The sequence below is a fragment of the Neolamprologus brichardi genome, chromosome 9, assembly GCF_056152115.1.
Source record: "Neolamprologus brichardi isolate AB-2024 chromosome 9, ASM5615211v1, whole genome shotgun sequence".
In the NCBI taxonomy this organism is placed as follows: domain Eukaryota; kingdom Metazoa; phylum Chordata; class Actinopteri; order Cichliformes; family Cichlidae; genus Neolamprologus; species Neolamprologus brichardi.
The window spans coordinates 29,118,131-29,133,286 of NC_142112.1; the positions used below are offsets into that span (position 1 = coordinate 29,118,131).

At 38.1% G+C, this 15,156-nt stretch overlaps 1 protein-coding gene across 3 annotated transcripts in view; it reads left to right on the plus strand.

Annotated features, from left to right (window-relative positions):
- The window catches only part of ralylb (RALY RNA binding protein like b), a 116,985-nt gene extending 111,692 nt beyond the window's left edge, over positions 1-5,293 (plus strand). For all 3 annotated transcript variants that reach the window (XM_006794959.2, XM_035909645.2, XM_087846260.1), the window contains exon 9: positions 419-5,293. The gene's annotated coding sequence lies outside the window, so the exon portion shown is untranslated. The remainder of the gene's footprint in view (positions 1-418) is intronic.
- The last annotated feature ends 9,863 nt before the right edge of the window (positions 5,294-15,156 follow it).

The following is a 15,156-nucleotide window of genomic DNA, read 5'->3' on the forward strand; positions in this document are numbered from 1 at the left end:
TATGAAACCACGTTACACTTGAGTTTTCCATTTTCTTTCCATGTGTCTGCCTTATTGAAATTCCATCAGTGGCCAATTCACTGAACCCCCTCACAGCACATACATTTAAAAACCTGAAAATCCCACTCGAGGATCGAGAGAATATATGAATGTGTAGCTTGCAGGCCCACCAAGGATTGAAAATCACAGTGAGAAGAACCTCAATAAGTCATGTCCAGAAGGATTAGCGAGGCAGCTCCGGCTACCGGGAAATATTTCTGCACTTCCCGAGATATTTCTGAGGCCATTCAGAATGGACAAGCCTTAAAATTCAACTTAATCCTCATCAGATTTACAGCATTATAAGCATTCACCATGTTTGAGGTGGAGACGCAGTTCTGTAATGTATTTTCACAAGTTTTCTCCTTTATCTCTTCAGGGTGAGGAAGCAGACGCTCCTGGTCGGTGGTATTAGAATTCATCATCACCTTCAAGAGACAGGAAATGATCTGTAAGGGATCAAGACACCCATTCAGGACTGTAAGTTGTGTATGAGAGACGCCGAATCACATTTAGATGCCTGACTGTGCAGCTCAAACAAAATGTGATGTGATGATCTCTAAAGAAAATATATTCAAGACCCATTTTAATTCAGTGGCCCGAGTTTACTTCATGTGCAACTTATATTTCATTGGAAGAACTCGCACTCTTATCCTGAAACTGAAAAAAATCAAACCGAAGTCGAAGGACTAAAAGGATTTATTTGGATTTCTAAATGAAATTGTGTTCAAAGATGGAAATGTTTTGGTCTATTGTTACTGCTCTTCTGAAATATCCTTGTGCTGTAATTTCTGTTTTTCAAAGAATTTTTGTTTATGCTCAAATATCAAATGAATAAATGACAGAACAATCTGTGACCGTGGTAGGAAATTCAGCAAAAGAATGAAACATCGCTGCCGTCTGCTTCGGATTTGACTCATACATAAGCCAATAGCTGTGAGCATAACTTTATCCAGCTTTATCCATTTATCACACAAATGCCCTGTGGGGCTGTTCCATCATATATTCCAACTCCTGCCAAGTTTCAGAAGCAGAAAGGGCTTCCTGTGGTAGAGAGCCAACACTGGCACAGGCCTCCTGCCAGGGAGCAGTGCCCTAACGTCTCAGTGCACTCCTCCCCGCTCAGCTTGTGCATCCCAACATGGACTGCTGCTGTTCAGGAGCCAGCGCCTTTCTCCTTCACCCTCTCCTTCTGCATCCTGCATTGATTCCATTTTATCTAGTCGAGCCAGCAAAGTAAGGTTTTTTGAAATGGTGGAACTTGTTATGATTTCAAATTAAACATTGGCAGGCTTTGATACTATCTCAGGATGAGATCTTTGATTCAGAACCCCGAAATTTCTGGAATAATCGAACTTGAAATAAAGCATAGTGCTTCATTAAAACAACTTCACTAGGCACTGAGATCATTTGACCGTTCACTTGGTGCAGCTTACGAACAGTAAAAAAGAAAACATTGGAATTTCTTCAACTGTTTATGTGGATTGCATAACAATCTACATATAGTTTCAGCTTTAGCTGAGCAATTATAATTTACCTGATTATACATAAATTGCTGCAAATTGAATTACGTCCCAAGTGAATGGACGTGTTCAACGTGTTCGTTATTCAAGTCAAGTTTACTCTGGTATTTTTCCGCCATTCAAATTTAACCACCGCAGTGTTAATTCAAACAATAAGAAGCTGATGCTGTTCCAAGCCTGCTGAGAGGAGGTTGTTGTTGAGACCCAGGTGTCTCAGCTCATCGCTGTGTAGCATTGATGAAGATGCATATTGGCTAAAATTCTGTTCACGCCTTCGTTACAGTAAAAACTGTCAGTGTTTTAGTGTTTGACTGAAAAGTTTCACCATTTGTGTTCTTGCATTTGAGTCGATTACCTGTGTCTGAAGGGGAAAACACGAGACAGAGAATATTACACATATTAATTTTACCGTTCATATTCTCGTAAATGTCGTGTTTTAAATGGATGATTGTCGTTATTCTATGAACATTACACTGACAGCAGTACTAAATATTCTAACTGGCCTCAGAGTATATAGGACCACTGTGATACATTCATTATTTTCATGGGGAAAGAAAACAACTCCCACACGTCTGTTTGGTTTCATAAATCACACCCTGACTCCAGGTTTCAAAATACTGTAGTTTAAATTATAAAAATATAAAAGCCTTAAACTGGAATTTGGATACCGACAAGTTCTTGCTACGTATCGCAACACAAACAACAGAATGATGGGATAACACAATCTTTCCATTCTTCTTCCTCATGTTGTATTGTTGGCATCCCTATTTTTTTCTCATTAAGGTTTAGTTTTCATATTATAAAAACTTTGTGGGACATTTTGCATGCTGGGAGGATATCCGACCCACAGGAGCTTTTATTTTGCAGTTGTTTTGCTAGCAGACACAATTAACAGTCCTTGGTGAGTCCACTGAATTAAAAGGACATTTTTTTGTGAGTTAATGAAAACTTTGTTTTTTTAGAATTACAGGACAGCATGGGCAATGACCTGCCAGAACCTCGTCTGTAATTTTATATATTTATAATGTAGTTTCACTGGTCCAGCCCAATTCAGGTGTATGTGGCCCGCAATGTAAAATACATTTAAAAACCCAGAATTAAACCGTCTGATTGGTTCTGAACCTCTGAATTATCAAAGGTATTAATAAGAACTTCCCCATTCTTGGATATGTTTATGATATAGTTAATGTTAGTAAGAAGGAAACAGGCCAGTTTCAGCCCGCTGTATTTATATTAAATGGTATGTTATATACATATTTGAGATCAGAGCAGGGCGATATGACCAAAAATATTTATCACAATATACATTTGAAAATTTGACGATATAACTGACGATATAATTGACACTAGACAAAATACTTTACAACTCCTGAACTTTATCTGTGCAAAAAAGAAAAAAACATCAATGTATTTTCACTTAAACAAGCAGCTGTTTTTTATGTGCATTAAAGTTATATAAAAATGTAACAGTGCAAATGCAAATTCCTTGCTGACAGTTTAACCAAAAGGCATTTCCAGTGGAAATTGGCCAACATATCCTCAGCATAACCATGTATAATATCCTCAAAAATTAAAGAGTTTCTACACACACAATACGGTAATATTATGTTGAAGTGCAGTACATATCACTCCGCCAGGCTCCTGACTACGATAGCCGTAATGCTCCGACAATCCATCAAGCGGTGCGGGTTCGTAGCTTAGCAAAGTCGTACTTTTTTTGAGCGCCGTGTACCACATGAAATCATTTTGAGGTCACTAAACACAACCAGAATTCATACATAAGGCACACGTAATTATAAGGGGCACTGTCGATTTTCAGAAAAATCAAAGGATTGATTTTAAGTGTGCTGTATTTTCCAAACAACACGGTAATAACGACGGCCAGCTAGCATGCGCTACCAAAAATAGTGCTTTGTTGTGTATCTGGCGGACGAAAGCTAAACCAGTTCCACACCACTGACGTTGCAGCATTTTTACAAACCAATTCTGGTTCATCCGTTTCATTCAACGATCCACTTTTGCTCTTCTCATTCTGCGTCGCCGCCATGTGCGTATGTAAACAAAGGCACTGCGCATGCGCGTTTTACCCATGTTCTATCGCGCTATTTCATTTTCCTATCGTTGCCCAACATTACACCGGTATTACCGTGAATGGTATGATATAGCCCAGCCCTATTTGAGATTGTTGAAGTTCTTATTAGTAGTTGAACTATAATAACTAACAATGCCATGTAGCTAGTTAGCACCATGTTGCTCCATCAGCTGGTATGCATTATTTTAAAGCTATTAGCATAGTTTAAAGGTTCCCTAATGAAGAAGGGTTGTTGTTTGGAGTAACGCTACTAAAAAGATGCATCCTGGATACATAAGAAGGCTATATAAGACATTTTTAATTATGTGATTCAGTCTTGATGAAAGTTTCACAGGTTGTTTCACTCAAAATACCAAATTAGAAACTGGTTATACATAATTCATATTGTTAATAATACAAAAGACTTTCTCAAGAATTTCCTGATAAAGCTGAGACCCTGTTTTTAAGTTGGCGTTCCTTGAATTGCTAAAGGTTTGATCCACCCTGGTGTAACCAAGATAAAATATAAATTCATGACTCAGCATTCTTTTGAAAAACAGTGTCGTAATTGATCTAAAAAAATACACTCATCTGTGGTGTTTTTTTAATTGTTTTTTGACTATGGAGAAAATAATTGTTCTCAAAAACTATGAATACCAGTTAATGTGTTGGTTGTATTCGAATTGATTCCAATTGTTCAGTGATTTGAAAAGCATAAACAAAAATTATTGTAGCTTGAAAGTACCAAACCAAGGCTATCAAAATTCCATGCCACCAAGAGTAGGTAAGCCAATTTTTCTTTGTGATTTGGTTGAATAAACTCCCTTCAGCAGAAGATTTCGAAAATGGAAAGTCACTTTGCACAATATTATAAATACACTACTCAGTCCTGGCAGGGCTACTTGGGGAAAAACATGCATAAAATCAAAAAAAGATTATCCTGAAGCTCATTCAAAATAAGCATCTGGTGAATGATGATAATGTGTAATATTTAGCACTATTTTTGTATCCCGAACATGTTTAAAGGAAATGGCTTTGCAACATGTTTATCTTTTTTGGTTTTGTTTGTTTTGGGGGAGGGGTTTTTGTCTGGGTTCTTTTTTTGCTGGTAGCCTGTTTTTTGATGGACAGTATGGTGACGTGTCAAATATTCTGCAAAAACACAGAAAAAAAACCCTCATTGCTTTTAACTGTCGTAATTTATCTGGGTCACTTTAGAACACTTTTGGCTCAACTCGCTTTTCTTTCCGCTGTAAATAGCCCTTATCATGTTTATTTCAAAAAAGGCTAGATGAATTTTAAAAGTTAAAAATAATAAAAAATAATACACTGACAGTTTGTTGGAGTACTTGCAGGTTTAAACCAGAATCGTGGGACTTGTAGAGATGTGTAACTGATAACTGTTGTATAGAAATGTACATTTTTTTGTAAAAATATTTTTATCAAAAGGCATGTTTACTGTAACTTTGTATTTTCAGTTCATGTATAAAACGTTATATTATAACTGTTGTATGAATAGAAACTTCATTGTCATTGTAGATAAAAAAATTTGTGTTATCAAACAATAAAAAAAAAACTGTTTGTGTCATTTAACTAGTCAAATGTTTCAATGAGCACCTGTTTCCTTTTACAAATAAATATGAACTTAAGGACAAAGAAAGCTTTTGCGTTTACTGTAAACAGATGTGATAATTACTTGCAGATGGTTTACAGATGTCTGTAAATATTTGGTGCATCATTAAGATGTGTCTCTTTCATATTCCTTCCCTGCGTTCATTACCGTGTCCTTCTCCATTTCAGACTTATTTAATCGTGATTTGTGGTTGATTATGCAGCGTATGTGCCGCACTTGTCACCACAATGACATTTTAACAAGTCATACAGCGCACTGTTTGAATGCATGTCAAATTAATGTCAGTCAACAGACAACTGGACACTATTATGGCAGTTTGTCATCTTGTATTTCACTAATGGCACCGGTCTTGCTGGCTGCCAGTTGAAATTACTCTGTGCCTTCAACTGGGAGCTTTTTACAAAAACAATTTAACTGTGGCTCCATGTTCCTCGCTGGCAGGTTATTTGAATTCTGGCGCAGAGGGTTTAAAAACAGGTGACGATAAGGGTGTAAGATCCGTGTCAAATTAATTTCCGATCTAAAATTTTAGTTCAGAATTAAATATAAACTTCATTCACATTTAAACTGAACTATGTTTTGCATTCCCTAACTCTAGAGATGTCTCACAGGCAGGTTTCCAAAATGCCAAATGCATTTGCATTAGTACTGGTAAAAATGAATGGTGATGAAGCATGTACTACAGGCATGTGAACGAAAATGGTTTTTTTATAGGACTCTTTGCAGGAAGACTGTGGCCCTACTGGCGCAGTCTTTCTGAGCCTGCATAGACTGGCATTCAAGCAAATTCACCCCAAAGTCAGGTCATGCAATATGCAGAGAAAATGCAAAAAATCCATGAACTGCATCTTCTACTCAACAAGCCTCAGTTATCATGTTAAATGGCACAATTAGAAAAAAACTGAACAAGTATGGCTTGTTTGGAAGGGTTGCAAGGAGAAAACATCTTTTCTCTACAAAGAACGGCACAGCTTACATTAAGTTTGCAAAGTTTCATCTGAACAAACCACAAGACTTATGGAACAAGGCAGATGAGACCAAAGTTGAGATGTTTTGACACAATGTGGAAGAAAATATCAGGTAAAAACTAAATCAAATATATCAGCACAATTGCCAACTCTGAAGCACGATAGTGGAGTAGTGATGGTTTTGGCTTGTTTTGCAGCCACAGGACTAGAGCATCAAGACAACCATCAATACCAAAAATATTCTAGAGTCAAATCTGAGGCTCTCTGTCTGGCAGAAAAAGCTTGGCCCAAGTTGGGCCAAGCAACAGGTCAATGAGCACAGAAGCAAATCTGCAACAGAATGACTAAACATGAAAAGAATTACAAGATGTTGTAATGGCCAAACTTGGCCGAGCTCAGTGAACTGAAACAATGTTATAAGTGGGGGAGAGTGGGGCAAAATTCTTTCAGTGACTAAAACAGAAAATGATTACTTCACGTTATTGCTGCTAAATGTGGTTCAGCGAGCTACCAAAGGGTCCTGAGGAAACTCTTTTTTTCCACATAACTGTATATGGGTGTGGAAAAAAAAAGAACACCTACTCATAGCTGAATAAAAACCATACATATGTTACATATTGATGCTTGCTGATTTTGATGCTTGGACATGGATGGGTAACTAAAATGGGGAGGTTTTTTTTTTTTTTTTAAAGAACAAAAAAGTTATCTGACATTTGGGAAATGATGGAGATGTATTCAGGATCTGTAAAGTAAAGGATGAATTCATGAGATAGGGAATATGTCTTTGTTTAGGAAAATGTTTTTAGCTCAAAGTTCAGGGAAACAGAAAAAAGGGTTTCTAGAGGTGCTGAAAAATCCCATCCAATCTCAAGGACACTTCAGCTGGGCATACGAGACTTAAACTTGTGTCCTGCGGTCGAGCAGCAGTCTCCAAACTCATTACACTTGCCCTCACTCAGATTAATAAACAGTCCAGTTCTTGGGGTTCACTTGGGAACATACAACGTGATTCCAAGGCTGATTACGACCCTGATTTGGCCTTGTTTTTAACAAGAGTCAACACTGTGTGACTGCAGAACTCAGCAGGGCAAAACAGAAAACTGGCTGACATTATCACATTGTTCATCCTCCAACTGTGAAAAGTCATAACCGGAATACACTTTCTTATTTTTTCTTATTTTTCTTTGGAGTAAACAGCAGCGTCTACTAAAATCTATAGGTTCCGCAAGACAACCTTTTCACAGTTGAATAAGGTTTTTAGTCCATATGGACTTTCTTCTTTGATTGTGCCTACTCCCCCAAATCATTTTTCCCATCCCTTGTGTTGCTCAAATCAAACCAGCAACAGTCATGCTGCATTTATCACCTCACAAGGGGCGTCTCTCTAAAAATAAGCCTTGCAATTAGTAAAAAATCAACATCTGCTGCAATAAAAGCAAATTCTTCCATAAGGGAGCAATGTGAGATAAAAGATGTTAAGAATCAACCAGCTTGAGCTCTGCAGGGTTGTTGTGTCTGATTAAAGCTCCCTTCCTTGTTAGTCTACAACACTAATGTCCTTGAAAGGTTCGGGTATGTCACTTCTACTCTGGCGAGGTAGCTGGGCAGCAACAGATGGCTGATTTAAAGCCCTCCATTTATCCACAGTAAAAGGTAATGCAGTAAGGTTAATGAGGGCCAGCTTCAATGCCACACACAATTACCCCGCTGTACCAAGTCTACAGCACCAGCGGTTGGCATGAATACACACAGCTGTTTCTGTTTAACCTATATATGGGAAAACTTTTCACCCCTGCTTAATGCACTAGAGTTTATTCATTTATACACAAACGACAGCGGTGTCTGCCGTGGAGAGAAAGGCGATATTCAGCTATGATAGTGAGCCTTGGGATAAAACTGACTACACAGTTTTAATTCCAGTGGAGCTGTTAAGCTTCTGCAATATTGAATTTTTTATTTTCACAGCTGGGGAAATAAAAAATAGATTAAAATTAATGGTGGTGGTGTTGCTGCTGCTGGAGAGTTGCCTGTTAGGCAGCTCTGGAAATGTGTGTGTGTGTGTGTGGTACGTGCATATATATTTTTAATTTAAACAACCGAGTCCGGTTTAACCGTCAGCTCACGTGTATTCATAGCTGCCGACAGATTAATTTCACTTCTTCAAACTAGTCGCTCGCTGTTTGGGAAGAAAGCAGCTGACCAGCTCACTTCAGTATAAAATTCAATCTTTAAATGATCTCAGCCGCCAAAGTGATTACTGCACTGGAAGAAGGGCCCGTTTAGAAGCAGCACTTCACTGATAACTCGTGCTCCATCCTAACTATATATTTTCATTTCTGTCTAAATGTGTTTTCTCAGTTAGTGTACTGTAAACGTACAGCACAGAAGAAGCCAATACTGTATTGCATTTCAAAAGTTGGAGAGCATTTGCTTTATTGCAAATATCCATTTTCTCAGCTCACTGCACAAATCTCAATTAACATTTATATTATGTTAGCTTAGAGGGGGGAATGACGAGCATATTTTCACTTTTTGATTCAGAAAACATTTAAATTAATATGCGTGCGTTGCCAATAATGTGTCAAGCTGCAAAGGCAGAATGAAGAGTCCCAGTTTTAATCTCTGCAGGGGCTTTAATGAAATCAGTAAAAGTTATGACAGCAGTGACAGATGAGGTGTTGCAAAGTCATTAGGTTCAGTTAGAGGGTAGAAAGATAACCAGGCCAGCCTGAGCGGGGGATTAATGTCTGCCATTTTGACAGTGTACACAATTAACCCTTTCCTCCTAGCTGAATCATCAAAGCCACACCATTTTTTAATGGTTGCCAAGCAATTTTACCTCCCTTATGTGTGAACAGACATTTACCACATGTAGATGTAGCACCGCTGTCAAGATTAGAAGCATTTCAGGGCTACACTATATCTTTCCAAACTGTTTTATTACCATTGCAATTTTAAGCCTATTGGAAGAAATTACATTGATTCAATAACAAAGAACACCAATCATTCCTCCCAGCCCTGAACGGAAAAGTCATCAAGTTCTTTAGATAAAATCAATCACGGAGTAATTTAAGACAGAAAACATGACAAGGTGATGTATCGTGAGAGAATATTGCAGAGCAAGTTGAATTGTAATGGTCAGGGTAAGACAGCCGTGTTAGAGAATACACTTCATGCCTAGGCTGGAGTTGCAGTTTCAGCAGGCACAATTGTTGCATGAGAACAGGAAGTCGAAGATAAAATAAAAAGCTCATTTGAATCAACACAGACATAACAATTTATGTAAAAATGCTTTGTAGATTTGTGATTTACTTCAGTGATATAGACAGTGTTGGGAAGGTTACTTTTAAAATGTATTCCATTACAGAATACAGAATACATGCCCCAAAATGTATTCTGTAACGTATTCCGTTACGTTACTCAATGAGAGTAACGTATTCTGAATACTTTGGATTACTTAATATATTATCATGCTGTTTACAACTAGGTGAATGTACTATTGCTGTGATTTATTACTGTTACTGAAGGTCCGCGGCTCCGAACCGTAGTAAAGGGACCTCTGGCTAATACGGTGGGTTCTGTGTCAGGCTAGTAGCCGAAAACTAGCTTTACTTTGTTGTCTGGGTCAACTTTGCTTGTGAGAGACAAAGAGAGGCGTTGAACGGCTGCTCCAAAGGAACTTATTGTTTTTGGAGGAAAACACGAACACAGTGTACAGTCGAGTCTTAATAGCGTACTTACAACTGGGCTCGTCAGGCACTCTTCTTGGCTGCAGTGGTTATTATTATATTTACATGCTTCCAGCTCCCGTTTTTGCTCGATGACAGCTCATACTTTTTCTTTTTCTCCCTCCCTCGCTCACAGACACATAACACGGGTATGGCAGTCCATTCTCCCTGCAGCACGGACTACACTGCCTATGATGCTACATTCTTTAGAGCTATACCGGTAGCATTCTGCCTATTAGCTTAGCACAACAACAACAAAAAGGCCTCTCTCACCCAGGAAGCACGCAGAGAGAGAGTCACCCTGTAACCATGGCAACCGTAACGCTGCCACCTGGAACAACAGAACGTAGCTGTCAAACAAAACCCAAACAGGCCTGACCCGCCACAATATGAAACAGGGAAGTACCGCCGTGTAATCCATTTATTTCAACAAAGTAACTGTATTCTAAATACCACCTTTTTAAACAGTAACTGTAACGGAATACAGTTACTCATATTTTGTATTTTAAATATGTAACGGCGGTACATGTATTTCGTTACTCCCCAACACTGGATATAGACAACATATCATTCATATTTGGACTTTATTTCTGTTAGATCACATTTTATGAAAAAACTGCAATTTGGTTTTTGTCATTAAAATCATATGACTTGGATGGAAAATCTTTTTTACCTTGAACAAATAGAAATTAAAGTTTTTCACCATAAATGATGTTTATTTCTTTGAACTGTCTTCCTTGGCAAGAAGACCATTGCTGGCATCAATATGTATTTCTCTGCAATATGCAGCTGAGATAGAGTGTGAGGAAACTATGGAATAGTTCTTGCAAGATGGAGGGTAAAACATGTGGACAGGTGCAGGGGCTTGAAATGTAATAATGCTGCAGATTTCTGCAGGAATAGCAGGAGCAGAAGGACAAAACACGTGCACACATGTGCAAACCAACACACACACACACACACACACACACTATCAACAGGCCAAGGTAGAACAGGGTAGAGTGAATGTAAACAGTACTACAATTTCCACACTTATTACCCCGAGTGGACCCAAACACCACACATGTAATGTAAGTATGTAGGAGAGTGGGTGGCTACAGTGTGCATTCATTGAAAATGTGTTTTTGTCATGTTCTTCACAGAAAGAGAGCAAAGGCCGATGAAAAACATGGAAGATAATTAATGGACATAACTATAATAGTTATTGGCAAAAGCGTATTCTAGAAAGGAGAAATATTTATTTAGGAATATAAAACAGGAGACTTGAGGTAGAAGTCAGTATAAGTCAGAACGCATTCACATAGTTTGTAGATATATGTGCTAAAAGGGTTATATCTGAGGAGATTGTTGAGAACAGTTTTGATGTTGATTTGATGTTAATTGTGCACCTTTACTATTTTTGAGGCTGCAGGCTTGACGTTTATACCCTGTGAGCTTAAAAGGTGCCCCAAGGTATTATTCTGTAAACAAACAAAAGTTGTGTTTACGCTCTGTATTCCTCGCTAAAATCCATTTATTTTCTCATTAAAATTTATAAGCCAAGTTATTTTAATATTTAAGATGTTTCTGTTTCTGTTTACTTAGTGGCAGGCCTCTTTTTCTCTGCTGTTGATGGTGCTATCACCGCTTCATGTAGACCAACAGAAGGGCATAAAAAATTAGCAACTGATGTGAATTGCATACAATATCACTGAGAGCAGAGGGGGGGAAGAACTGCAAAGAGCAATGATGTGTCAATGTGAAGTCAGTGAAAACATGCAGTCCCTGAGATTGTTGAGTGATCCCTGGTTCCACCAGTCACCAGGGAAATGTATATATTTCTGCCCCGGTTGACAAGTGGTTGCAGGAGTTTGCTTGCTGTTGTGTTTAATGTGATGACTGTGCTCAGTCTAATAAAGCCTTCAGCAATTTTGGGCACACATGTTATTTTCAGCTCTCTCTTTCTCTCTACCACAACAGACTAATGCAGCACCCGCATCAAAGCAGCCACAGCCCCAGTCCATCTGTCCATCTCCCGCTCCCTTCTCCTCTCACTCATAAAAAAAGACCCCAAGATAGTTAAACTCTTGCAGCATGAGGTCATTCCTAACCCAGAGTAGGCACCCCACCCTTTTCTGGTCTGGGTAGCGACAAAAAGAATGAGATTGCAGATGCAATCGGTGGAAATGAGCTTTTTCTGAAGAGTTCAGCCATCAAAGAGACGCTCAGAGTAGCATTGTTAGTCTTCCACATCGAAAGGAGCCAGTGAACTGGTTTGGGCATCTCCATCTCAAAAACCCTCCAATGTGGCTGAATTACAACAGTTCTGCAAAGGGCCAGAATTTCTCCACTGTGCCGCAAAAGACTCATTACAAGTTATCGCTAACACTCGATGGGAGTTGTTGCTGTTAGGTTTAGGGGCCATTAATAATAAACACTTTCATTTTGAAACTGCAGTTTGTGTCTAATATTTAAATTAGTTTGATGATCTGAAACATTTATGTGTGACAAACATACAAAAAATAGCAAATCGAGAAGTGGCAAACACTTTTCTCTATATTTTGTTTGTTTTTCTAAAACATCACTGTACCCACTCATCTCTGTGTAAAGTTGGTGTTTTTGCATCTATTTATGCATTCAGCCAACACAGAAAAATATCTTCTTCGTTTATGACCTTTTGCTTGAGGTATAGTAAGAGTGTAAAAAGCAGTGAAAATATGGGCTTTAAAAGCAAACAGAATTAGCTGAAAGACTCTAAAAGGGGAACTGCACGCTCAGGTATTACCTCATGTGGCTTTGCCATTATAAACATCACTATATGCATTTAGTCAGTGTAAATACCATTTATACATCTAAACAAAGAATGGCAACATTAATTTTGTTACTCTATGTTTTAAGTAGTTGATGCCAGTATGTAAATTCAATGCAGAATACTAAATAAGTAAAACAAGCGATAAAAAGTGAAAAAATGGCAACCAGCGAGCGTAGAGAGTGGAAAAAAGGCTAAAACACATCTCTCAATGCAGTGAACATATCTGACTGCTGGAAACAAGAAGGGAGTAATCCTCATTACCTATGCAGCTGTGTGGGCTGAGTTATCCCTTCGGTTCTGCACTAATTGCTCCGAATCAATAAAACTGTTTAATCCAAAGGAAAGGTTCCCTGTCACATTCAGGGTACGATGACCTTGGGAGCCCTTTGCGTCTGAGAGATGAGACACATGTGTTTTTTCCTCCTTTTTTTTATTCTATAGGAATCACTGACTTGAGAGAGACAGGAAGACAGACAGGAGATAAAGAGAGGGGATACATTTTAAGTGATCTCCTTCGAAGCAGCATGCTTTTGTTACATGCCTCAAGGTGTCACTTCCTAATTGAATCCATTCTTTTGTTCTGTGGCGAGGCCGAGGAGGCTCGAGGACAGCCTGAGGAGGAAGACGTGAACACCTCAAACGCCTGCAGGTCATGGTTTTGTCCCCACTGATAACTCTGTATATGAGCAATATCCCCCCCAGATAACTCTCCACGGAGACAGGCTCCTAATGGAAACAAGTTAATATGCATCTCAATGGGAAAATTATAACATAGTAGAGAGAATTGTCACATTATAATTATGAGCAGTGAATGGGTAGAAAAGGAACCCTTCAGGTTTCGTGACTGAATCCGCTCCTGCTCCAATTACATTCTCGAGAGGCTGCTGTCCATTCATGCACAACCACAAATTATTGTCATTTTTGTCCCAACTGCTATAATTATAATTCACATTGTGACAAAACTTTAAAATAGGATGAGACAGGCAGTGATGGTGTTTCCAAAGAGAGCGAGAAATGGGGACTGAACACATAATTATTTGTTTGTATATAGAAGGGAAAATCAATAGCAGTGTTAAAGAACTGCATTAAAATTCTTACTTAGGGAAGAAAGCACAACTGTTTCCAGTAAAATGTATGTAAAGTATTAAAAGTGAAAGGGGGGAAAAGAGAAATGAGAGTCATCTGAGAGCATTAATGAGTTCTGGGAACAAGGATCTGTATTAGTGGCTGTTTCTTTATATGAAACATTGGCTACTTTTAACTCTTTTGGGCTGAGAGAAAGAAAAAAACGTAGAATTGAACATGCTGTTATCGGCTTGGCCAGCTGTATGGAGGCAATGCTGTATGCAGGATTTACACCCATCTCTCAAGCTCTTTATTCATTTACGACAACTGTTACAATTTCTGCCTGAATTATGTCCTTCAGGAGAAACCTGATAGCTTGAGAGAGCTGAAAATTTCTGATCCTCGAAACAACCATTACATGCTGTCCCTCTGTGTATCAACCAGTTTTACATTATGGCACAACATCGTAGACAAAAATGATACTATTGATAAGCTGGATGAGGCTATATCCCTCGTGAAGCCTGCTACTGATTTGACCAATGAGATGCTGATAGACCTACTAGATGCCACCATGCCGAGTTATCGATTAGCATACACCTATTACCTTAGCTTGTCATTGGAATGATAATAGCTAATTATATTAAGTAAAAAAGTAAAGGGTGCTCTTCTTGTTTTGTGTTCTACTGGCACATTAAAGCCAATACGCTACCACCAGCTGTGCCTTATGTTTCTATGGAAACTCATTTGCTCTCTTTTCATTCTCCTTCTTGGGGTTTTCTCTTAATATTGTAGGGTCTATATAAAGTTGGAAGTCCATGCCAGAGATGAACCTGAAGAACACTGTAAACCCGAATGTTCAAAGTAATTAAATAGATTAAGTAGTGTATACTCAAAGTCTTTAAAAAGTTCTGTTAACTTAAATATGTCAAGTTCGTGTAACGTGTTCTTCTTTTTGAGTAAATGAAACTAATAATTTTTGATTGAATTGAACTATTTCTATATTAAGTAAGCATCACTTAAAATCATAACTTAAGCACAACGTAACACAGTTAAGTTAGGACATATAAGAATGGTAAAGTTCTGTTATTTTTGTTGTTTCAAGTAGGTAGGATTTAATAATAAACTTAATTTATGTAGCACATGCTAAAATACAATAAAATCAAATAAAAGTGTTTCACCAAATAAGTAAAATCAAATTGTCTTAAATGCATTAGTGGAAGACAAAATGTATTTATTTTAATATTCATTGTCTTATCAATGTATCCTATATATATATATTTTAATTTTTTCCTTAAGTGTTGAGCAGCTGCAGGAATCAATTTTTATTCCGAGTTAATC